This window comes from Lepidochelys kempii, chromosome 4 (genome assembly GCF_965140285.1).
Source record: "Lepidochelys kempii isolate rLepKem1 chromosome 4, rLepKem1.hap1, whole genome shotgun sequence".
Classification (NCBI taxonomy): domain Eukaryota; kingdom Metazoa; phylum Chordata; order Testudines; family Cheloniidae; genus Lepidochelys; species Lepidochelys kempii.
This window is the reverse complement of record NC_136383.1, coordinates 14453611-14480468: the sequence shown is the minus strand read 5'-3', so window position 1 is coordinate 14480468 and position 26858 is coordinate 14453611. Positions and strand designations below refer to the sequence as shown.

The 26858-nt window shown below is 43.6% G+C and overlaps 1 long non-coding RNA gene across 6 annotated transcripts in view; it reads right to left on the bottom strand.

Moving 5' to 3' along the window:
- LOC140910162 (uncharacterized) overlaps positions 1 to 26858 on the bottom strand; it is a 379881-nt gene that overhangs the window by 332445 nt on the left and 20578 nt on the right. For all 6 annotated transcript variants that reach the window (XR_012158436.1, XR_012158437.2, XR_012158434.2 and 3 more), the window contains exon 2: positions 18912 to 19063. This is a non-coding gene — a long non-coding RNA (uncharacterized LOC140910162). The remainder of the gene's footprint in view (positions 1 to 18911; positions 19064 to 26858) is intronic.

Here is a 26858-nt window from a genome sequence, read left to right as displayed (position 1 = left end):
TTTTGCCTGAGGCTAAGATCAGGTCAAGTGGACAAACCCTGGATAGAAACGAGGCATCTCTGAAGCATCTATTAGCTAAGTGCAGGCTTAAGGCAGGAAGGAAGGAAAGGAAAAAAGAAAAAGAAGCTCTCTAATGAGAACTTTTCCTTCCAGCCCTTTGATTAAATACAACAACCAGAAAGGAAAAAGGGACAGAAATGTTCACCACGGGTCTTAAATGCAGCCTGCATGGTCAGGCAAAACAATTTTGGCTGATTGAATATGTGAACATGCATTACATTTTATATGACTAAGGTGGGCGGGGGGGAGAGAAATGAGAGAGAATTCAGAACAGGCAGACGTAACACTGCCATGGAGTTGCTGATTTTCTACAGCGGTTACCTCTGAACAAGCTGCAGGCACAGTCTATTGAGCATTGTGGCCAGAACTCCCAGTTTCAAGGTCTCTCGATGTCACAGATGGTTTATCTGGAGAAAAATGATAATGGCGGCAAACTGCATGGGTTCTCGCTGTTAATGGGAGCCAGGAAAGGATACACTGAGAATAATGAAAACATCGCTCTCGTTGTCATTGTGCAACTTCCAAATAAAATAAAGGGCTTACTGAATGCTGAGCTGAGATCATTACCATATAATTAACTGGTATGATTTTCAGGACCGGGTGCAAATGGCGCCAACGAAAAAACCATTGTTGTGAGAGCCTGCAGAACGCATGTCTTTTTACATGAAAATTGCAGCCAATGGTCTCCAAGAAAGAAAAGGATGGGTGGTGGGGGACTCCCGGGGGGCTCCTGGAATCCCTTTTAAACCGTCTTTCAGTGCCCCTGGAGACCCTTTGAACACCAGCACTCAGCGTGGTCTGGTGGAAGTCCAGATGGCACTTTGTAAAATAATGATGATCTGGCTTTTTAAATGTCTATCACTGGAGTCTTATGTGTGCATGGAGACGTCTCTACATGCATTAGTGCACCTGGAAATGAATGTATTAGAAATGTGACATTCTTCTTCCCCTTTCACCCACCCCCCAGAAAAGAGTTATGTATTTGCATTGCTTCCTTTAAGAGATTTGAATTCTAGGTTTAGTCTGAAAAGTGTTAATTTGTACCGACGGCATTAAGCATTGTATTGCAGCCAATGAGGTAATTTCTTTACTGGCTTAACAACTTGTGCAACCTCACTGACTTATGTTGTTTACCTTTCGATCTGTAAATCAGTAAAGAATTTAGCCCACTACTGGGTGGAAGAAGCATCATGGTCCAGCAGACTGGGACTCAGGAAACCAACGTTCCTTTCCCATCTCTGCTACCGATCTGCTGTGTGACCTTTAGCAAGTCATTTCCCCAATTTGTGCCTCTGCTTTCCCTCCCACTGTTTTTGTCTTGTCCATTTAGATAGTGAACTCTTTGTGGGGGCAGGAAGTCTCTCTCACAGTATGTATGTACAGTGCCTAGCACAATGAGGCACCAATTTCAGCTAGAGATAAATTGTATTAATAATAAATTCTATTATTACTAATTTATTAAACTAAGAGTGCATTTATAAATACTTCAGTAATAGTATGAGCCAAATCTGCTCTCAGATCCACATGCTAGACCTGTTGATGGAGGAAGTGATAATCTGCTATACCAAGTTCCAATTTTTTTTCAGATTTTATATTCCATGAAGTATGTTCCTTTACCGTTGTGAATATATGTATAGATGGGGTTAAATATCTGTGGTGATGCTAGAATGGAATTCAGAGATCAGGGTTATAGAATGAGATGATTTTAGAAGGGAAATGTGAACAGGAATGGAACAAATTAGAACCCTGTAACAGGTCACACTCTCACCGCTGCAGCACCTCCTGCCAGTCAGTCTGGGAATTAGCTCTTCCAGCTCTTCCTGAAGCACCTCCTGCTAGCCGGTGTCTCTCCTGTTGTCGCTACTTGTCTTTTTATTATCAATCTCCACCACTATACTTCAGACCCCGCATCCCTCCCGGCCCGCAGTGCCCCTCCTCCTAGGTACTGCCCCATTGCAATACCCCCACACTTGGGGGTCCTCCCCTCCCTGGGGAACCCCAATCCCCTAATCCCACCTCGCCTCAGTGACCCACTGCCAGTCTTCATCTAGCCCCGTCCCTCAGGAGCAAACTACAGTCTTAAATGGCCACTCATCATCGGCCAGGGGGTTGGACCGGCTGCCTCTTCCTTCCCTTGCTGCTTCCCCACAGCCCTCGTACCTCCTCTGGCCCTAACAGCAAGGCCTCTGCCTGGGGGTTTGCCAGGCTGAAGCGCACCCTGGCCTTCCCCCACACTGCGCTGTCCAAGGTACCCTTTGCTCTTTCAGAGAGCCAGGTCCATCTCTCTCCAAGGCTGGAGAGAGACTGACTGCCTTCTGGCCCTGCAGCCCTTTTATAGGGCCCAGCTTGGCCCTGATTGGCTGCCTGCCCTCAGCCCCAACCCTCTCCAAGGGCTGGCTTTTAACCCTTTCAGGGCCGGAGCAGGGTGACCGCCCCGCTACAAACCCCCTGAAGCTTTGCTTAATTTGGAACAGCTTCATCCTGATGCAGAACGGGGGTGGGGAGGGGGACTTTGAAATCTCAAAACTTTTCACAGGACAACAAAACCATTTCTCACCCCGCTCTAGTCTGACACTTGGAAGCCAAAACATTTCTACGAAGGCTACAGCCACTGTATTGTGAAACAAAATGGAAGCAGAAAGTATCAGAAATCTCACAAGCAAACCTGGTCGTGCAGTATTTCCAGCCTGCTTTTACATACTTGAGATGTCTGGCTCAAGTAAGCATCCAAATTCTGAGGTGCTCATTCCACCAAACCCAAACTCCAAAACTTCACCCAGCACAAAAGGTAAATGACATCAGTTTTTAAGATTATATCTAGCAGCTGCCTTATGTCCTTCCTTTGGAGCGAAGCTCCTTTGCAATACGGAAATCACTGAAATCAGGGAAAAGGTTTCCAGTCACTTCAATGGGTGTTGGTGGGTGCCATGATGATGGTGTCTGGGCCCAATCCATCTCCTGTGAACACGCACCATTTTCTCTTGTGCTATTGAATTTTACTTTGTGATACCAGCAGCTCTTTCGATAACGGCAGATAGATACAGAAAAGACCTAAAAAGCTATTGAGTCACATGGCCAACCAATGGGTTAAATTCGATCTTGTACCTTTAAAATGAACTTGGAGATAAGATTTCACTGCCTGTGTGTTGTCAGCTAGGATACATTTTTGAGCCACATACTGCTGTTTATAATTGAAAAAATGATTTTGGATAGACATTAAAATACTTCAGTGACATTTCTTTCACTTGAACAACAATATTTATAATACAATACTTTTTAAAGACTTGTTGCCATGGGTTTCCCTGCCTCACCTCCCAAGTTAACTTCCTTGGTTGAACAGAATTTGAATTATGTTTGTTTCTTCATAAAGAAAAGTTCCCACTGAACAGTTAAAGGCAAATCGACATTCAACGTCTTAATATTGTCCCAATCAAGCATGTGTGGATAAAGGGTATATTTCACCTATTTCTTTTGCTGTCTGAGAGAAAGGCACGAGGTGGCCATTATGAAATTATCATACAGATTGCTTGCATAGTGACTAATGCAATTTCTCCTTATTTAGAAGTCGACAGATGTTTAATATTGTCTCTTCTGTTTCGCCTGATTTGTGTCATGCTTGAGGCATCAAAGCTGAGAAGGTAGCCACAGAAACAGCTGATGCTGCTCAGCCCGACGCAGGCTGATTATATTTATTCCATAGGATGTTCAGGCATGACAGGGAAAGGAAGCTCTGGAATCCCAGAAATTCTGTATATTGCTACATTTCAGCAAGGGGGTTATTGGAGGAACAAAGCCACCAATCTGCCCATCTGATGCAGTGCCCACTGAGAATATAGGGCAGTGGGGCAAGGAGGAGAGGAAAGAGGCGAGAAAATTCTGTACTAAATTACCATTCGATCATTGCTACCAACTGTTGATTAGTTAATGCTGTAAAGTACCTTGAAGATCCAAACAAATTCAAAGCAAGTAAATTCGAATTAGAAATAAAGCATACATTTTTTATAGCGAGGGTGGTTAACCATTGGATCAAATTCCTCAGGGGAGCCTGGTAGAGTCTCCATCTCTTGATGTCTTCAGGGCAAGACTGGAAGATATACTTTAGTCAAATACAGGTCAATGGGCTCAATACAGGGGTAACTGGGTGAAATTCTCTGCCTGTGATATACAGGAGGTCAGACAAGGTGATGTAATGGTCCCTTCTGGCCTTAAAACCTGTGACTCGATGAAGATTTAAAATAACTACATAATTGCTAATTGGGTCAAACAATGAAGCCCTTTCTCAGATTGGATTCAGGCAAAACTCTCAAGATGTGGCATATTACTATCAATCAGCTGTATTAGCATCATCTTTACTACCACATCTCGAGATTGAAACTAAAAGCTCCAGCAGCATAAACTCACTTTCCTCACCTCCTGAAGAAGAGCTCTGTGTAGCTGGAAAACTTGTCTCTCTCACCGACAGAGGTTGGTCCAATAAAGGAGATTACCTCACCCACCTTGTCTGTCTCTTTTCATTCAACATGTCGGTTTGGAGGGGAAACTGGGCAAAATGTGGTGGTTTGGGCTAGCTTTTGCTTTGGGGGCCCCAGAATTATTTTACACACACTGTGCCTACGTCTATATTTGGAGAAACTGCACTCTGATTGTTAATTATCACCACTGCACACGGGTCTTCCAAATTATTGCCTCTGCACTTACCAACAAATCTCATGATGGCCCAAGGGACAGAACCCATTGGAGGGGCAGGTGCAGCAAAAAGTTCACTCCTCAGGGTGGGGACAGCACAGGGTGCCCACATCCTCCATTCTAGTAGAGGGCCTGCACCCAGCTAGCACCAAATGAGGAACTCTGACCTGGATGGGATTGTGGTGAGGGGCAATCAGTGATAATTCAGTGCAACCCCCTAAGGAAGCCTTGGGTGGTAGCTTCCCCTATGGAGCATCTGCCAGAGATGGTAGCTGACCAACCCTTGCAGAAACCCCAAAGGAAAACAAGTTGAATCATTCTCCCTTAGAATCCTCCTAGGGATGCAGCCAACAGATCAAGCAGCTGCAGATAGGTCCAATTTATGCTCTCTTTTTCCAGGTGGGGTGCATTTGTCCCTTTACAGCAGAGCAGCAGCCCGGGGGGGCACTTGTTTTTCCGTGACCATAGTGCTGTATATATTTGATCTCTTCCCACGTAACTGGATCACAGCTCATATCTAAAAGTAGGAGATGGTGAAAGTAAACTTAGTGTTTTCTTACACTCTTTGCCTCATTTTCTACTCCTCGTGAATAAGTTTTCCATTGCTCCTGGACAAAACAGCAGGTCCCAGCACTTAAGCAACCAAAAGCTAGTTTGCATCATCATGATAGACCCCAAAACTTGGCCTTGATTCAGGAAAGCATCCCCATTCAGGAAAGCACTCAAGCAAATGCTTAATTTTATACATGCATTTAACTTTAATGGGAGTGCTGCGCGAATTAATCATATGCTTACAATCGCAACCCATGTTTGCATGTCTCATGTCAAAGGTGCCTGGTTTTCCAGTACAGCTGCTGTACTGGATTCAACCTTCATAATGCCCATCTATCAGGATAGGACTTGAGTGAGCTACTGCAACCTTGTCAACCGAATTCTTGGCATAAAGAGAGCTCTTCTAGCATCAGCTAAGGCTCCTCTGTCTGTCTGTTACAGCCGAACAAAAATTATTTATAGTCTCTTTGCGCTATTTGGTTTAAGCCTCTCCAACTCAAGTATGACACTTTCTGGGACACTGTCTTAGGTTTCTTATAGCACTCTGATCGGCGATCACATCTGTACCTGAGCCTCAAGGGAATCTCTTGGCTGAGCTGCCCACCTTGGTCAATAGCTGAGGGCTCTGAAATTTCTCAATGGAAACATTTGAAAGTTAATGAACCCTGGTAATACAAGGCTCCCACAGCTCACACATTCTTTTTATTAGTGCTGCAATGGCAGATGCAATAGGAAATGCAAGGGTGGAATTTCTTTACATCCTTTTTTGAAAGCGTGACTTCTGTTGGGCCTGTCTTTTCAAAGTATTGGAAGACAATGGGCCAGATTCTTAGCTGGTGTAAATCAGCTCTGAACTCAGAGCTAGGCCAACCTGACACCAGCTGAGAATCTGGCCCATTTCATTTATTTGATTAGGATGTTTCCTAATTCAAATAAATTTGGGCTTGGATTCTTTAAAAAAAAAAAAAAAAAGCACGTTGGCATTCTTGTCTTTGACCAGATTAGAATTCAGAATCTTCACGCTGCAGGTTTTACTTCTAATCTTCCAAAGGAGATCTTTTGACCTTGCAGATAAAGTCTCAGCCAGGAGATTTAACATGTTACCGTGATCACTTTTAACATTTAGATTGCTGCAGCTCCTAGAAGCCAACCAGATTGGGGGCCCCATAGCGTTAGGCACTTTGATGCAGACTCTGAGCTTTGCCTCTCTGCTAGAAAAGCCAACGTGCATGCATGTTGGGAGTTGTGATACAAACACCTGTTCACTACACTGGTGCCACGATCAGCTGTCAGATGGCAATTCCTCTCAGCCACCACTAATAAGGTGAGATTCAAACCTGTGACCTAGAGGTGAAAGGCTCCTTATGTCACTATCAACCCCCTCAATTAGAGGAAAACAGTACACATTTTGTGTCAGTTACTTTTTTTAAAAAAAATCTAGTGTGCAGGCCGGACCCGTTACATAGAGCATAGCTCATTCACCGATGGATTTTCATTCGTAGGGGAGAAAAAGGAACCATGGACCATCTCACTGGCTGCTCACTGGAAAATACAGAATGGAACTAAAGTTACCTGTGAGTGAGATCATTGTAAGGCAAAACATCACTGTTGGGTTTAAAGCAATTCCAGGATGCTGCTGCTTGTCAGGTTTTGACAGGCTCAAAAGAAAATATATTCTCACATTAGAAATAGTAGACCCAGTTGTGGCCCCCTGGGGGTTGCTCTAACTTAAGACAGGGGCCATTTCACCTACCCAGCACCCAGAATCCTGGCAGTGCAAAGAAAGCATAAAGCCACATTTGCCTCCCCTCCTCCTGGGCTGTGTGTTTGAGTGGCACTTCTCAGGAGATGCCGCACAGACTCAATCCCAGTAGCAGGAGCCAAGCTGACACCTCTTGGAAGAAGGGGGTGAGTATGGGCCTCAGGCTCATTCACTTTACATACGGTGGGAGGTTTGCTCCATGTTTCTTGCTCAGCTTCTCAGCACAGCCAATTAACTTTGTCTGGGTTTATAATGTTTTCCCACTGTTCTGCGTCCCTTTAGAACATGACCAGGCATGGGTGATCCAGAGAGAATTTAGGCACGGGTGAATCAGCTGATAAACCTGTAGTCAATGTATACTGAGGTTCATGTTCTTTTAACTGAAAGAGTTACTTTAAATATTGTAAAAGTCATTCCAACTGCAGAGGGAGGGAGAAAGAGAGAGAGAGAGAAGGTGTCTTGAACTTCTGAGCTTTCCACTTACCCACTCAAATAAAAATTTATACAGCTAATAGTAAAAATAGAACCTAAATAAATAGCAGATGTGTGTGCTGGGACTCATAAATTATTTGAGCAAGCGAATGAAGGAATGCATGAATTAGAACATGTCAGGCAGTGAATATATGGATGCTTTAATGGGCGAGATACAGGCCCCGATCAGTAGCAATGACAAGACTTGTCATTTCAGAGGCTAAGAGCCAGCGCAGGAAAACTATGTGGGAAGAAAGATGGGGAGCACTGATAAAGGGCCCTCATTATATTTAACATGTAAAAAAAAAAAAAAGATCTTTATCTGGAATGGGAAATGCATGTCTAGAGGAAATAATATAGCCAAAAAGTTACAGGTACTTCTAATGGGGTCAGCCTCACAACTAAAACTAAAGCATTAAAAGCTTCAAAAGTGGCTACATGGACTTGTTCTTCAGAAAAAATTATTAAAAAAGGACAGCTGAGATCTTTGATGGTCCTGTGGGAATCTGCAATATACTGGTGCCATGATCTAAGACATCTTTAAAATGACAGCGTTGTAGGTACTGGGGGGGTCAGCTATGTCAACGCAAAGGAAGCAGTTGCTTTAAGCACAGAGGAGTCTCATTCTCAACTATACGGAATGTTTCTCCACATAGCACAGCCATCCTTGGATTCACCATAGCTAAGACACTGTCCTCAAGAGACAACCAGAGCAGACATAGCAGAGGTTTGCAGGGCAGTAGTGAAAGGTGTTATTAGAGCTTGGTGGTGGACCCTGAACAGCTCCCGACAGTTTCCTTAGTTCAAGTCTATACCACTCACAATCACACAACACTGTAAATTATTGTACTTACGCCCAGACACTTTATACGGGGCAGACTGTAAATTACACGAAATTAAGCAAGCGCTGGGAAACAAACATGCTTTCAGGAAACAAACTTGCACTGGTAAGGAATGGATTAGATGCACTCACCAGCCTTATATGGCCCCTGTACCCTCACCATCTTTAATTTAATTGACCTCAAAACACCCCTGTGAAGTACGGAAAAACTATTGTTCTTTTGCAGACGGGAAATTGAGCCACTCAGTGAATGAATGACTTGACCAAGGTCACACAGAAAGTCTGTAGCAGAGTAGGGAATTGAAACCAGGTCTTTCAGGTCATAAACTGGCACCCTAATCACTGGACATCCTTGCCATCTGATGTGCTCCTCTTCCTTTCGCCTCTAATTACCCAAAATTAACAAAAGACAAAGAAAAAAAAAGACGACAGAAGGCTTAACAATGAAGAAATATAAAAGATAAGGAGGGTTCACAAGGACTCGCATGTATTACTTCCACTCTGGTTCCAGGAGGATTTGTCCAGCAGTAAATCTGATTGTACTTTCCATTATTTAAAATATCTGTTATGAATTTAGCTCCATTTATTGGTTAGCAAATCATTCAGTCTTAGGTACTGACTTGGCCCTGATCACCGTACCATCTGTGCACCTCCCAACTATCCTCGCAATACATCTCTGAGGTAAGGAAGTACTGTTTCCCCCCACTTTGTAGATGGGAAACTGAGGCACGGGGATTAAATGACTTATCCAAGCTTACACAGGTTGTCTATGGCAGAACAGGAACTGAACCAACATCTCCAGAATCCCAGTCCACAAGGCCACCGTTCCTCGCCATAATCTCCTGGGATCATAGAAATGTAGGGCTGGAAGGGATCCTGAGAGGTCATCTAGTCCAGACCCCGGCGCTGAGTCAGAACCTAGTGAACCTAGGTCATCCTTGACAGGTGTTTGTCCAACCCGTTGGTAAAAATCCCCACTGATGGGGATTCCACAGCCTCCCTTGGAAGCTTATTCTAGAACGTAACTACCCTTAGAGTTAGAAACCTTTCCCTGATATATGATCCTGAATGTCTTCAAATGTATTAGTTATTCACTAACTCTGTGTAAATATTGGCTATTTGACATTTGTGTCATAAGACTAGTCATTTGGCCACATGGTATTGTTTCGGCTCCTTGAATGAATGACTGAAACATTGTACAACAAAAGAACAGCAATTAACAAATGACAAATTTCCTGGATGAATTTTCAGATCAACAAACATTTGTGTTGCCAGTGGTGAAATTTTCAGAATTTATGAAAGTGCCCAACAATTGTCTAATGAACTCAGATATTTAGAACTCAGAATTTACTCACTAAAGAAAACTCAGAATTTACTCACTAAAATAGTCCCCGTTTTTAAAAAAGTATTCAACAAACCCCAGAAAAAGTAACTTGTTTTTCAGAAGGCAAGTCCTCTTCTTTTTTTGATGGGTGTTTTTCTTCAAGTGGCAGGTGCTGGGCTTTAGAGATAGCTGGGGTGAACTGACTGATCTGGGCTCTGCCACCAATTTACTTTGTAACCATGGGCAAGTCACTTGCCTCTCTGTGTTCCTTTGTAAAATAGGGATCTGTGAAATGCTTGGAGATTTATAATGCAAGTGTGTTAAGTACCTTTGTGGCTATTCTTTATCAGGCTGTGAGAGCAAAAAAAAGATTCCCATCGAGTTATCTTATATCTCAGCATTACTAATACAACCTACTTGCATGTCTCACTCACTGGCTTATCCAACACTGCACACAGTTTTTAACTGAGTCCTCGGTCCTTGGAGAACAATAGTCCACCGTATTAGGGCACTGGAATATTTTCAGTTTAGAAAACTGCCCTTTTCATTCTCATACAGGGGCACATGAGAGCAAAGTACGCAGAGGGGCTCCCTCCCATTCCCACAACCGCGACAACTTTAAGTTAATTTTGGGGGAAAATATTTTCTAAGCCTGCATTTGGGGTTGAGAGTGGGGAATGGGGGAGGGGAACAGAATCTGGCGAACAGCTGGGGCCCATCACTTTTCATTGCAGGTCTTGGAGAGATGTGGTTGACAGAGTGATGCACAGAGGCTGTCCCAGTTAATGACTTCACCATTCTCCATCATTATCCCCATCATTAGGAAATTAGGAGGACAGAAGGTATTTACTGTAAACCTGCCACCTCCCAAGGAGAGATAAATAGAAACTGATAAATGGGATCTTCTGGTGCTGTTCGTCTATTAACCTTCTGCTTCCCAGTTTAGGCATATGCATGCTATCCTGCCATTAATATCCAGTAATTGGCATTGCAGTGGGCAATACCATCATGCCTTTAGTATGTCACATGCATGTGCAAGCGTACAAACGAGGTTAATAATGGAGCTTTGCTAAACAGCCCAGTGGAAAGATGCTAGGCAGTTGTTTTCAGACCAAATGCTGATCCTCCAATAGTTAATCAGGCCCTAACCTTTGCAGAGTGATACATTTCCCCACATGTGCATGTACACACACACACACTTCCTACTAGCTGCAATTTTCTCTCATGCCCAGATCAGCTTTCCTGAAAGAAATAAGCATTTGCCCCTAGCCAAGATTCACCAACTGATCGGTATTTGATCAGGCTGGGAAAAGGAATGCCGGGGGGGGGAGGTTTCCGGGAGAAGGACCAATTCTGTCTGAGCGACGTGATGTGAAACCACACTGAGGCAGGTTCTGGAGCAGCTCATCTCTATCAGCCCTACTCGGAAATCTGCCGAAGGGAGACGAATGCAGCTTCCCCAGGGGAACGAGTGAGACACTTTGCAACGTCATTCGCTGTCACCGAGGAGCAAAACATTTCCCTAATTATTTAGAGGCACACTATGAAAAATAGTGACAGGCAAAATCTGAACAAAAATGGTGACAGGCAAATCTGAACTGTCTAAGAGGATCCTTATCCAAGTAGCATCCAACATTTCTGAACCTTATTTTATCTACTTACTTTTCTGTGGTGCTCATTATCATAACAGCACACTGCACACCTTAAACCAGTTTAACCTCAAAATGCCTATGCAAAGTAGGGAAAGTGATCATACAATGAGGAAACAGACACAGTGACACACAGGCAATAAGTCTGTGTCTCCTGAGTCCCTAATCAAGTGCCTTAAACAAACATAAGGGATGAAATCTTGGTTCTATTGAAGTCAATGGAAAACTTCCTCTGAATTCAATGGGACCAAGATTTCACCCAAGAACTCCCTTCCTTTCTTACACACACGCTCTCACTCCAGCTCCTTTCCTCTGCACAAGTCGTCCCCTTACTCAGATAGCCAGACTTTCACCAGCCTTTCAATGGCACTTGAACCTATGTCACTTCAGCGCTTTTGAAAACGTTACCCCATTACTTCTGGTCTCTGGTATTGAAATGGTATTGAAATTTTTTTCAGCCCCGCATCTACTCACAGTTTCTTTCCAACCTACAGCACAGCCTTCACAGGGGCAATTCAGGGGCTGAGCCAGGTAACTAGAAATCAAATGTAGCTGCACACACACACACGCACGCGCAATACACACTTTTGTAGCCGCATTTCTAAGCATGAAGGAGTCAAGTACAAGGCTCAAGGAGCTTCTGGCCAAAGCCCACCTAGCCAATGGAAAGACACCCATGTCAGGATGTCACTTTCTGGGAGTCAGCTGGATTTTCTTGAAATTCAGGAAAAATGCAAGGCCTGTTGCTGAATAAATGAGACACTAGGCTTCCTCAGATGGTTTAGGCTGGAGTGCTGGTTTCAAGGTCCTATAATGGGTGAATTTCTCTGCTCTAGTTTCATATCTATCTCTCTCTCTCTCTCTCTCTGTGAGAGCATCTACTTCTGGGAGTCTGATGCCAGCATCCATTTTTCAAGTTTAGACTAAATGTGTCACACACACACTTTTTTTTTTAAAATTCTCCTATGCGGACACTGAGTAGTACCTTAGGTCTCAATCCTGCATACACTTATACACCTGATTAACTTTACTACTGGGAGTAGCTCCAATTATTTCAACAGGACTACTCATGGTAGTAAAGTTAAGCAGGCATGTAAGCATTTGCTGGAGCAGGGCTCGACTTTGAATAGCTGTTCTTAACCAGACATGCTCAGAGTAAGATACTACTCAAGCTGAGTAAGGGTGGCAGATCTTAAGTTTTCCTTACCATTTGTACGAGGCAAACAAAGTATTAACTGTATTCCAGAGACGACATTTTCTTTACAGCAAACTTTTTAAAACAGGAATAAACATAAAGTAAGACCACTTCTCAACTACTATTTGTGCAAACCACACATCTAGCAACAGAGATGTATAGATTATAACCTACCTGGCAATCATATGCTATAATTAAAGTTGAATTTCAAGGTCCATTTGAACAGCCTCTCTCGTTTGGATTTACCAAAGGACAGTTTGTTTATTTATTGTGAAGTCTGAGCAAAAGTGATTAAATGGAGTTTGATCCACCCAAGCATGAAAAGAAAAAACGAAACAAAAACACTTTTTTTTCCTCAGTTGATCCAATCTCCAAGTGTTTGGTGACACCACTGAAAAAATGGAGGACACTGGAAGCCAACTACATTTTCAGAGTGGGGCCGTTCCGGGGGCACAACCGGCAATGCTGACAGTCCTCACTATTTTGTCTCAAGTTTCGTATTATTTGATGTTCTTCTCAAAGCCCCGGCTCGGGGCATCATCAGAATATCCGCTTCGAGTTATTTATTTTTAGAATAAGCTGCTAGCCCTGGTGGTTGCAGAGAAAAGCTGGGAAACCCAACCCAAGTACAAGACAAGGGCTTTTTTTATTCCATTTTTTTTAAGCTAATCTCAAGCCTGAGTGACTCATGATCTTTGCATGCTGGGGGGTGAGCACTATTACCCTGGAGACCATGTGGGCAAACAAGTGAAGACACTACCTCAGCTTTACCTGCTCAGCGGAGAGACAGAGAACTCCGTTCTCTAGCGCCACCACTTGGCACTTTTCATAAGCAGGTAGTCACGGATATTTAAAAATACATGAAAAGGGGGAGAGAGAGAGAGAGAGAGAGAGAGAGTGCGCCCATCATGAGATTACACTTCAGAGCAGGTGAGGATTGAAATCTCATGCTCGCCACCAGAAACGCCTCTCTGCACTTGTGGCGCAAGAACAGACACTTGGCTGTGAAAAAAAGTAAACTCTCCACCTCTCTCATTTACACAGCTGTAAATCTGGAGTGACTCCACTGACTCACCGTAACCAAGACCAGAATTCGGCCCACTGCAATTAAGGAAAAGAAAGCGTAGACATCACATATATTAAAAAAAAAAAATAAGAATAATGATAGTTCCAATAAGTTGCTTTGTTGAGGTCACAGCTGAATACTCACAATCAGACTCCAAATTAACGAGATAGTCCTAGCAATTTTTAGCTTTCCCACATGTAAGCCATTGGTGCAAACAGTCATCACTTCTCTGTTACCCCAGATTCATCCCCATTTATAGCAGACACACTGAAGTCTAGGCTGTGAGAATGAAATTCACCCCACTTGCACAGAACGCGAGTGTCCAGGGTCTGGGCAGGTTAAACGCAGAAGATTTGGGGAGACGAAAACCACCCCATCCCCACTGAGGTCAGGTGAGCAGGGGTGTTGTGAAGTACCTCGTCCCCTTCCTTTAGCCCACCACAGCAACTACCCCAGCCTACGGGGTGCAATCACAGCTGCTTCCCGTCTGCACTGGTTGCACAACTGCCAGGCGTAAGGACGACCGGATGCACGTAAATGTCGTTCTAGCAATCCCCTTCCTTGGCCCACAGCTTTCATGGTGGCTTATTGAGGCCTGACACGGAGTGCCTTTCTGTGTCAGGCAGGGCATGCACCGTCCCTCTGTCCCTGGTGTCCTACCCAGCCCCTACGCAGGCCGTGAGTGGGACTGGTCCTCTACACCAAAGGTAAATGCCACGTGTGCTATTTCTATATATGCTAATATGGGCGTATAATTGATTTTTAGGACACAAATGAAAACGGGACGACGACGTGTAACAACGGGAATGTAAGTATTAATTTCCATCTGTCTAAGCAACTGGCAGCATCCACCAGTTACGGCAATAGCCGACAAACGGCAGCAGCTGCAAAAAAAAAAAAAAAGCAGAATTCGTGTTTCAGCTACTGTCATTCACCTGAAATTTTACAGTTTTAATTAGCAAGCTGAGGAAGCTGTCAACAATCAACATCAGCAGATCTGCCAGCCACACGGGCGGTACTGTCTGCCAGAAATTCAGTTCTAATTGTCCCCAGATTTTTGTTGGTTGGTTGGTTTCCTCGCCGCGCATGACAATTCTAACTTCAAACCTTCCTAATGCTCATCGTCATCCCCAGCCACTGGTCTAATTCTGTCAAGACAAAAGGAGGGACTGACTGACAGAGTTTCCTTCTCTTCTTCCTCATATTCCAATTCAAAACACGGATTTTTTCTTAGCTTTCCTGTGCCTATTTTCCCATCTGTAAAATGGGAATGACGATACATCTCTACCTCCTACAGGTGTCGTGAGCCTCATCTCACTAATGGCAGCATTTCATGAAGCCCCCGATGCGTGTGTGCAATCACAGGTGCTGGAGACGGAAGGGCCACGTGGCTGTTGCCCCCTCACAACATAAACAGGAAGGTTCAGGCCTCCCCCCACACACTTTTGAGAACCTCACCGGAGCTGGGTGGCATAACGGCAGTCCCCCTTCCCTGCTGGCCTGACGGAGGGGCAGCTGGGCCAAATTTGAGTGAGTGGCATTGCAACCTGGCGCACAGAGTAGCAACACCACTCACATTCAGCCTGTTTTGGTTGCTTCCCTCCCCCACCACCACTTTTTTGCAGTCTTTACGGAGCCCTCATGTTAATCGTGTGGCCATTTAATTCTCAACGTTAATAGCTGAATAGATGGTACCGAGCTCTTCAAAATATGCACCTGCTGTTGTGCTTATTTGGGGCAGGAAATCCTGGGAGAACAGCAGCTCTCATGAGATTTCCAGCACTTCTGTTTCCTGTTGACAATCTTGCATGCAGTCTTTTTTGCACTATTTTGGTACTTCTGCTCATGGTGCGAGACAGAACCCAAAGCTCGGGAGCATGAAAAAAATCAGGGACACTACTGGAAGGCATATTCTTCTGGGTAAGATTCGTAGGGAGGGATTGTCAAAAAAAAAATAACTTCAATGGGAACAGAGTTCAGCTATTTTTGAAAATTCCCCGTGTACCTTTTTAAGTGATGTATCCTTCTTTGAAAATAGCTCTCGCACATCAATGCTCTTAGTTAATACTCTGGGCATTGCCTTTAAACAGCAACTTGCTATAGCTATAAAAGGTACCGAACAAGTTCAGCACTGTTCACCTGAGCTCACTGTAGCCCATACATTTCAAATATTCTTGTTTAAGAGATTAAACTAGGCAATGCATATTATAACTGTACATGTCCAGCAGTAAATGAAATGATCTAACTCCCTTGCTTGGAATCCCTAATGCAAATCATTAAGAATTAATTAAAATCATTTTACATGGATGATGAACTTTTCTTCACTATTGGAGTGAGGCTCTGGGGTCATGTGTCAGATGCTATGGCCAAAGAGATCAGTGAAGGTAGCACAGTCACACGGCTTAGTGGGTAAAACGTTAAATGCAAATCACTGCTTTGAAATCCACCTACCACAGTTGATTGCCACACACATACAATGCTACCAACCTCTGTTCCAGCTACCAGCTCAAAAAGCAGAATAAAGGGGTTAAGATGGAGCAGGAGATGAGATCTAGCAAGCTCAACACTCTTCCAATCCACCAACGTCAGAGGAATAAACAAGTCCCAATTTCTTTCCTCAAGGGCCTGCTATAACCAGGAATTCACATCCATCTTTTTCCATACAGATTTATAAACCTGGTGGAGTTAATTCAGTATTTATGAATTACTATATGCCAAACCGGAGTCATAATACAACCCTGCCATTAGGAAGATGCGTAGGACAGAGCTGCAGATCTCTCCTTAGAGTCTTAGAACACACACACACATACACACAATCGACTGTTAAACTGGAAAATAATAATAATAAGAGAAAATTCTGGTTATTGACATGGACGATTTGACAAACAGGTTTTGAGGATAGTCTGTGGGCCAGCGTTGCCCTGGACCTCGTTATTTAGATCAGTGCAGAGTGAGTGTGAACTAGGTGTAGAAAGCTACTAAATCAGAAAGCTACTCAATCATTTAATGGCTCCCCACACTGGGGCAAGAGACTGCACAAGGTACAGGGTAGCCGAGCATAGCAACTGGCCTACCTGCAGTTCTACAACAGGTGTGGCTTAGCTGGGAATAAAGTCCAGATCTCTTAAATCTGAGTCCTGGGCTTTAACCATTAAGCAATGTTTCCTCTCTTTTAAACACAGGTACAGGCAAGACAATAAAGTATCACTATTATACTGTTCCCAGGCTCTTCTTATCACCGCAATTCCCCGAGCATATTACGGGACATTAAGTCTTTAGTTACTGTACTAAACTATATCAACGTGCAGTACATACTTCCAACACCATTTACCCTTCATATTGGGTCACTAATTGTTCCCAGCACCTTTGTGCTCTGCTCATCTGGAGTCCTTTGCTTCCATACCGGATAGCTCAGACAGGGAGGGGCATAATCCACAGAAGAGTTTAACCCTTTGCTCCCCCAAAATTGGTTATATTCACCCCATCACAGGCCAGTTCAGTATGAAGCTGTTTGGAAACTGACCTGCCCCAAACGTAGGAACAAATTGCCAGGAAGCCAACATACATGGTATGAAAAGGGGAAGACAGCACCACTCATAAGATGCAGTTTTCATGCCTGTTAGTTCTAAAGCATCTGGATACGGGTTTATTTGTTTTGCACCTGGTGTGAATAAGGTCAGGCCAGTTTGGCTCCTCTGAAACTCTAGCAATTTACACATTCAATCTACCTGCATTGCTTTTGAGACTTGCAACGGCAGCAACCAAGTCCCTTTCCTTCACACTCAGAATGAATCCATGTGATACCTTTTCTCAAATTATAAGATGCAGCTTAATTTTTTCTCATTATTTTTCATTGTCACCCAGCTCTGAGCCTCCAGGTGCCCGCCAGCATAGCACGTGGATGCACTGAAGTAACACAGGCGAGGCTGTTTTACAAGTTCTCGCAGCCTGCTCAGAGGCAGGAGGTATCAGAAACCTCACTAGACAGCCTGTACCAGCGTGGCTTACAGAGGTTCAGAGACCCCTCTGGCTGCTTATCCAAACTGAAGCGAGGCAGGCCTGATTTTCAGAGCTTCCATTGACTTCATTGTGTTTGAACATCAAGCCTTGAACTTCTGCAGGTTTAGCCCTCGCCAGCATGTGCTTATTTAACACCCACTCAGAATGAAAAGAAACATCACTATGAAAAATCTGATGCATTTCCTGGAATGATTATGGTAGAAGATTTAGGTACACAGTGCAGTCTAGACCTCAACTGGTCATTGTTTTGAACAAAGTGTTAGTGCAAAGGCCAGAGACTATACCTAAGTCTTCAGGGATCGGGGATCTTAAAGTTTTTCCCAAATGTTCATACACCCAAGTTCAAGGTCCCCAGTTCTTATTCCAAGAGGTCAGTTTCTGCTTTCCTATGGTGAAATCCATCATAAGTCTTATGCACCACTTGTGTCTCACTTTAGCCATCAACATAAGCAGGGCAGATGCTGAGGGCTAGCCCTCTGCACATGGGTGAATCTCACCCCGCCTGACAACAAATAGCAGCAGATGTCAAAGAACCCATGCTGACATTTTGCAAGTATATACATAATGGGTTAAGATTTTCAAGCCACCTAAGAGATTTGCATACTGATTTGCCATTAAAATGAAAGGGAATCAGGCATCCACATCTAGCAATGTGGCCTCTTCGCTTATAAATCAGGAGCTATCTAATCAAGATTTCTGTTTTAACAGACATACCTGTGAGCAGGAGTCTTGCCAATTTTCATTCCTGACTGGCCCCAGGGATACAGGTGCCACAGAGAGCAAAGAGATGCGGGTGGCATAATACATAGATACTGGGGTCACATGTGTATCCTTTAATTACACCAGAGCCAGCATGCTGGGCTTGTTGTTAGATCGTGCAGCTAATATGCTGCTGCAGCTCTCATTCTGGAAACATTAATAAAAAAAAAAATCTACTCTCAGGGGGAAATAAAGGTCTCGATAATGGAAGGCATCTGCTCTGAGCTTCCATTCAAGCCAATGAGAGTGCCCTGTGCAGAGGTCTTGCAGGACAACCCTAATAAATGCAAACCCTTAGGAAGGAGCGTTCGGACCCTGCAAAGGAAGATGTGCCAGGGGCTCCATGAAGCTCACTAGGGACTTTGCTACTGCTGTTGATTTTACACGGTAGGCGCTCAGAAGCTATGGTGATGGGCAGCAGCTTAAACTCTCCCATGCATCAGAGGGCAGAACTAGAGGGCTGCCAAGCTTAATGTCACACCTTCAGACGCGAGACTTGTATAAGTGTGTTAAACCCAGCACTGACCTTTGCTGAAGTTCAAACAAGCTGGGTCCTCCAGGCAGCTGGCTCCACACACTCTTCTGAGCCTGGGAGCTTCCAGCAAACACAAGCTGCTACTAGCTCCTTCCCCTGTTCTTAAAGGGGCAGCTCATTTCTAGGCTTGAAAAAAACACCACCTAGGAACAAAATACAAACACAGCAATAAACAAATATCCAAACACCACTCAATACAAGGTGGTATAATACAAAGCCATTTCTGTAACCATGTTTGTTCTGGAGCCCTCATTCTAACAAAGTCCAGAGTGAGGGAAACAATCCCAAATAGACATTACCCGTTTGGGAATATGTCCAATGAGTCATAATTCTATCATCAATCATCATCTATCATGATCTGCTTATTTTATCGTGATTTTTTTAAACTGCATATTTGAAATGCTATTGAGAGAGCAAATCGACGGTAAAGTGGAATTGTTCTATTTAGCATTAGAAAGAGAGAACACAACAGTTCCATCTAGATTTGGAATCTGGTCACTGCACAGGCGAAGTGCGTGAGATGGAGGTGTGGGGCGTAAGAATGCTTTTTATATGCATATTTGTATTAAGATCATATCAGCCCCATGCAGTAGACCGTAAGAACAACGGGCATCATTATGGAACATCACGTCAAAGAGCTGTGTTACAGCAGATGCCCCGAGGTCTCTCAAGGATGGGTTGAAGATGAGCTGAGGTGTGCCAAGCTTCACTGCACCTCCAACACTCAGGCACGGATTGAAACAGAAAGGACTGGGAGCCTTTGTCTAACTCTCTCATTACCGGTTTTCAGGCTGTTAAAAAAAACACTGGGAACTAATACAGACAACTAAGGGCTGGATCCTGCACCAGTGAAGTCAATGGGCATTTGACATCCAGGGGATAAGGTCAGACTCTAAATTAAAGCAACACCAAGCAAAGAAATTCAGATTGAGCCACCAACACAAACACACAACCCCTGTCCTTTGTGCCCAAGTGTCACAATGCATGTGGAATGCAACGTGGCACACGACAAGAGGGGTTAAGGACAGAATTTCACCTCTCACACTCAGCTTATTTGCTTTCTTTGTTTCAGGAAATTATGTTTATATCAGAATAATAATAACGTGCAAGCGGGGGAGGAAGCTTGCGTCAATGATCCAATCAGCAAGATGCTTAAGCCTGTGTCTAAGTGTTTAGTATGTTAAGTAGTCCCATTAGAATCAATAGGGGATAAAGATGTGCCTTAAATTAGGCACATGTTTAAGTACCTGATTTAACTGGGGCCTATGAGGCAAAACAATGAGATTTGGTCTGGGGAAAACACATATGGAGAAAATAAGGAGGGGAAAGTGTTACTGAAAAGGACTAGTTTCAGAGTAGCAGCCGTGTTAGTCTATATTCGCAAAAAGAGAAGGAGGACTTGTGGCACCTTAGAGACTAACCAATTTATTTGAGCATAAGCTTTCATGAGCTACATTGTTGCATCCGATGAAGTGAGCTGTAGCTCACAAAAGCTTATGCTCAAATAAACTGGTTAGTCTCTAAGGTGCCACAAGTATGCCTGTTCTTTTTGAAAAGGACTAATTAGGAGACCACAAATTAGATGGGAGATTACAGAAAAAAATCCCAGTGAAATTTGGGCCTGCAGCAACTCACAATGTAGGGGGATGGTACAGCAGTCTCTTTCATTGGAAATTTGATTCACACACCCCTGGGAAATTCTATACATTTTGGGGTACCTCAGCAAGGGTTTGATCCTGCTTCACTGAAGTCAATGGGAGACACACATTCATAAAGAAAGATGTTGATAAACTGGAGGAATTCCCAGAAGAGCAACAACAAAATGAATAGTGGGTTTGGGGGGGGGGGCTGACGGATGAGAAAAAATTAAAATGCCCCAATTATCAGAAGAGTCCAATGATTTTAGCTGCTTCCATTTTTGGGTGCCCAACTTGAGACAACATAAAGGTATTTCTAGAGGGTTGGGGTGCACTGCACTATCTGAAAATCAGGACCCTTTAGGGCAGTGGTTTTCAACCCTTTTTCATTTGCAGACTCCTAAAAAATTTCAAATGGAGATGCATACCCCTTTGGAAATCTTAGAAATAGACCACAGGCTGAAAACCACTGCTTTAGGGTATCTCAAGTTGAGCACCCTGAAACTGAAGCACCCAAAATTACTGAATATTTCAGCCGAGATGTCCTGGCAAAGCAATGACAAAGAGGGGACATGATAACAGTCTACAAAAGTCTGAAGCCCAAGCCTGGAGAGGAATTATTTAGAGTGCTATGAGGGAATCTAACTAAAAGTAACAGGATGAAATTAAGAAAGGTAAAATTCAGGGTGATGAATATCATGAAAAACTACTGGAGAGAGCTGTATTGAAGTGTGGAAGAGTGTCCTGTGGAAACCAATTGTTTTGACATTTAAAAATCAATCTGGACAAAACACTGGAGAATATTCTTCTGGAGAACAGGCCCTTAGCGGCAGAGAGGTGGATCTGGACTAGATCTTTTCCATCTCTGGTTCTATGAGGCTGCTGTATGTCTCAGGGGACCTAGTGATCACCTTTAGGTCCCTGGTTCATGTACAGCCCCGCTTGCTATTTATTGGAAGCCATAACTACCTAATAGCTGTTCGACAGCCTGTGTGAAATGAGGGGGTGGTCTCAGTCCAGTTCCTAGTGGACAAGGGCCCACATCACAAAGCCACTACCATTATGGCAATACTGGCCAGGAGACTCGGCAGTAAAAGAGCCAATCGCACGTAGAGAATGAACTACTCCCGCACCCCTTGGGACAGTTCTAGTTCAGAGGGCAGCAGAGTGGGCCACTAGCACGGGGAAAGTTAGTATGTCTGCTGCCTCCGCTGTAGCTTACCTTGGAGAACATCCATCTGCAGAGTTGGCAGGCCAGGCCCCTGTCACTCCACAAACGCTGTCAATTGCTTCAGTGAGCAGTGGGAGTTATCTAGGGCTCTCTGCTCAGGATCTCTCTCTGGCACCCGGTTCTTGAACCGTTGATCCCACTCCTGTCCCTGTACTTGCATTGTTTTTCTGTGCCCTGTTTATTTTAGCCCAGTTTCTCCCCTCTGAGTGAAGGCGTGGCCACCGGTGTCCCATGGGGTGGAACCTTCTCTTGAGGTCCTTTCCCTCTCAACTGGAGGTTAAGTAGGTAGCACCTCTCATCAGCACTTAACCATGTTTTTAATAGTAATAATGACGATGACAGCAGCGTGGCTGTAATTAAAGGCACTTTCAAAAAGAGCTGGGGTTGGTGGACCCTTCCAAAAGCATTGCTCGGTGGTGCTCTGGAGTTAAAACATGTCCTCTGCATCATTTCTTCCCGGAGTAATGTACAGGCTCTGGTGCACTGGAGCAGAATGCTATCAGAAGTTCACGTGGATCCAAAAGTTTTCAGCTGAGCAGATGAAGGAGGTCAAAATGTGACTCGGCTGGCCAGGCTCTCTGGTGCAAGCCAAGCTGTCTGATTGGCTGCAGGGCTGCAGAGCCATCTTGCCTTTCTGGCAGGCAGGAGGCACTTCCAGTTTTGATGTGAAATACAGAGACATAAGTGTGGGAGGGGAAAATAAAAGACAATACAAAGTACGGATATGTGAAACTGGGGGGAAGGGGGGAACGCTGGATAATCAAATGCTGCACGTTAGGCAGAATGTTTCCTTTTAACTGCCAACACTTCCATGCTGTATTTCAGGGCTTGACACATTGAGCTGAAACTGACTAGAGTTCTTCTTCTTCTTCATTTCTGGCCGATCCCTTCCAAAACTACAAATGCTTAAATTGAAGCCACCATCACCCCCATTTCTTTAGGATCTGTTCCACGTTTGGTCACTGTTTTCCTCATTTAACTGCCTTCACTCCACATTTAAATAAATGGCCGTGAATTACGATCAGGGTAAATTGCCAGACCAAATGAATGTAGACTCTCTAGTGGAAATGAATACTGTTACGAACTTCGCCCCTGAATATCCACAGATGCGAGAGGAATGGAAGCCTTCCTAAAAGCTGTTGGTGAAAGTTTGCTGTTTGCTTTTGGGAGGTCAAACAGTGAAACAACTCTACTTACAGCTACCTTTTCTGATTAAAGGTAAAAATTAATTGAAAATAATCTTCAGAAAGAGAGAGATCCTCCTACATCTGTAGGTGGAAGTGGAGTGGGATGTGGGCTAATGGGGGGTATAAAATGCTTTGTATTTATTTGTTGCATTCTGTCAAGAAGCCATCTGAAATTCAGTGGATTGTATCATCTCTCTCTTACCAGGAAAAGCTGACAGTTTTCCTAATGTCCGGTGGAAAAAAAGGAAAATCGGAAGAAAGGGATGCTTAAATGGATGCATTTTATACCGTTCATGAGCCTCCCTGCATTTAGTTTTTCCTTGCCTATTGTAACAGGAACGTTGTGCAGTACTCTGCCTTTAGCATTTCTACACAGCCAGTGGCACAGCCAGCGGGTCAGTAAGGACTCAGGAGTGTGCCGTTTGCGTATAAATTAAACATTAAGGCACGCTCTATAGAGTGGCAAAATGCTTAGGCAAAAAAATAACCTTGTAAGAAGGTCTTACAGGATTTAACAGAAAATGGAGAGCTTTGTTTAGTGTGTTTTGGAACCATCGTAGAAAATGTAATTTAAAAAATAATCATATTCCTGCTCTAGAATTCTATAGGACGGCTCCAAAATCCTACAGAAGAGATTTCATTTTTGATTAAATTCTGTAGGTTTTTACAGTGTTTTTTACTGAAACCTTTTAAATTACCATAGGACCCTATTGATTCCATCCATATACATTCTCTTGGATTTTTTTATAAGGATAGAAGCAACTTAAGATCCTGCTCCTATCGAAGTCGATAGCCATAGTGTGTGGCCTCCTCAGTCTAATAAGAACAAGTAAGGACAGTTAAGGGCCCAATTGTGTGAGCCTCTAGAAATGTGAGGAAAGGAAAGATTCCGTTTTACAGGAAGGAAATGGGAGAATAATGTTATATTGGAACAACACTTTGTCCTGTATTATTACTAATAGAAGCACACCAAAATAGCATATGTGAAGCACTAAAGTTTTGAAATTCTCTCATTCATTTGTCTTAAATGGAATAGAATGGAGGAAGGACTAGTCACATGAGTAAGGATTTGTAGGACTAGGAATTTATTCTGTGAAATTAGGGAATATGGTATTCTTTATGGGGACGATTTTCAAAAACACCTAAGGAGTTTAGGAGCAGAACTCCTCATTGAAAGTCAGCAAAGCTTGTGCTCCTACGTTCCTTAAGCATGTCGGAAAATCTCCCTCTGTAGGTTCTCAAATGTACCTAGTAGTGGAATGCTATGTTTTAATGCTTTAAATGTTTTTAATGTTTTAAAAAAGACACGTGATTTCATAAATAGAAATAGGAATGTAGGGGAGCACCTAGATTGTCTCTTCTTTGCTAATTAACAATGAGACTAACAGGTTTATTTCAGGTTTCAGAGTAACAGCCGTGTTAGTCTGTATTCGCAAAAAGAAAAGGAGTACTTGTGGCACCTTAGAGACTAACCAATTTATTTGAGCATGAGCTTTCGTGAGCTACAAAGCTCATGCTCAAATAAATTGGTTAGTCTCTAAGGTGCCACAAGTACTCCTTTTCTTTTTGGTTTATTTCAATTTTTATTCCAGAAATAAAAAAAACAAACACTACAAGCCAAACCTCTGGTTCCACTGAAGTATGTGGCAGAACCCTGCTGACTTCACAAAGATCAGGATTTGGCCCTAAACATACACAAAAAGCCTTTTTATCAATTGGACACTAATTGGTTCTGTCCAGATTCAGAAAATCCTTAGCTGAGTTTTTTAATTCCCCTCTCTCTCCTCCCCACAGTCAACAAAACCCCCGGATGAGACTTTGGCACATGCGCACACACACACAGAGTAAAAGAGACTTCTTCATAGCTAGAGCCAGACTATCACTTTAAGGCTGGTCTGACAACAAGTTTTCTCATAAAACAAAAAGCTGAGAAATGAGAATGCTGTCACAATGCTACTGAGTGAGGTTCACCTCAGGTGAAGTGGCTGAATTTTCCACTCAAGTAGCTCTTCCACAAACAGAAATTGCGTTTTGTATACACTTAGCGCATGGCTACTCCATGACAAATATCATTGCATTTAAAGTGGGAGTCCTGTATGTTTTCCAGGTGGTGTTACAGGTAAGACTACTAGTAACGAGACTGGTCTTTCGTGTCATGACAGCTGAAACCAACGTACATGTTCCAGAAGGCCTGGATCTGGAAAAGCAGCTTCAATTAGCGTCAATGGGAATTACACATACATATCAAGGGGAGTTTAAAGAACAGGAGTACTTGTGGCACCTTAGAGACTAACAAATTTATTAGAGCATAAGCTTTCATGGGCCCACTTCATCGGATGCATAGAATGGAACATATAGTAAGAGGAGATATATATGTGTACACATACAGATAAGTTGGAAGTCACCATACAAACTGTGAGAGCCTAATTAGTTAAGATAAGCTATTATCAGCAAGAGAAAAAAACTTTTGTAGTGATAATCAAGATGGCCCATTTAGACAGTTGACAAGAAGGTGCGAGGTTACTTAACTTAGGGAAATAGTTTAGATCTCCCAAGCCCCAAATACAGCACCCAGCTAAAAAAAGAGATGATCACAGTGGCTTAGAAGGAATTATTACAGGTTACTGGAATATTAATAGGTAGGTTGCAAATATAGTTCTGAATTGAAATTTTTGGAATTTTCATTCCACAGGAAATTTCATTCCAACTCAGAATGAAAACAAGTGGCCAAAATGTCAGAATTTCCATGTTCTGACCAGCTCTAGATATTAATCTGCTAGTCAAGGGGGAACTGTATCTAATAAATCACTGCAGGCCAGATCTTCAGCTGGTTTAAATCAGAGGTGCTTCATTGACGTCAATGGAGCTCAGCTGATTTACACCAGTTGAGGAGCTGGCCCAGAGGTTCCCTCACACTCACAGATGGCAATCATAAGCCACCTCAAACTTAGACCTCGTTTTGTCATCATGAAACTCCACTTTCCACCCTTTGAAAATAAATGCCACAGAATGAAATTTAACCCCAGGCAGAGACGTTCTTAATGCTCTCTCTGCCACGCCTCCAATAAGGGTCTATTCGTGCCCCAACCTTGACATCACAGACACCAACGTGATTTTTTTCCAGGCATCGCAGTGCGGCCTTGCAACCGTAGTTTCAGAAAGGAGTCCTTCCCCCATTGCACTTGCTTACCTTGACCTTTGCCTCCCCAAGAACAACAGATGGGATTGAAGGCCCGAAACTCATGTTTTGAATGGAGATGCGGGAAGACAAAGTCCCCTTCTCAGAATTCCCTCCTGGGCACTAGGGCTTTGGAGAAAATGAGGCAGAGATTCCAGAGAGGAAGTATGGTCCCATTGTCGGTACTAGCTGAGAGATCCAGTTTCAATCTTCTGCTCTACTGCAGGCTCTCTGTGTGGTCTTGTCACTTTTATCCCCAGGTCACAATGGAGGCAGAGAGACTTAGCACTGCCTGCCCCCACAGGAGTGTTGTGAGGATGCACTCGTTAAATGTTGTGAGGAGCTTAGATCCCATGGGAATGGGGGCCATAGATAGATAGATCGATCCCAATCATCTCTGCCTTTGCTTTCGGTTCTGAAGAACAAAGAACTCACTGAGGTTTGGCACAACCCCACTGTCCATCTCTAGCATTCAGAGCAGACCTGCAGAGGCCTCTCCTCTCACCCACAAGTGGTTTTTGAGAATGAGGTGGCTCCTTTTGGAAGCAAATTCTAAACAGCTGGAGAAGGAAGCAGGAAGGCAACAGCAGGTGCAGAGAGCAGCAGGGGAGACTCACCACTTGCTACACCATGTGACATTAATCACATCCTGTTCCCTCCTCCCCTCATACCAGGGTCCCCCCTTTTCCCCCATGCCAGGAGCTC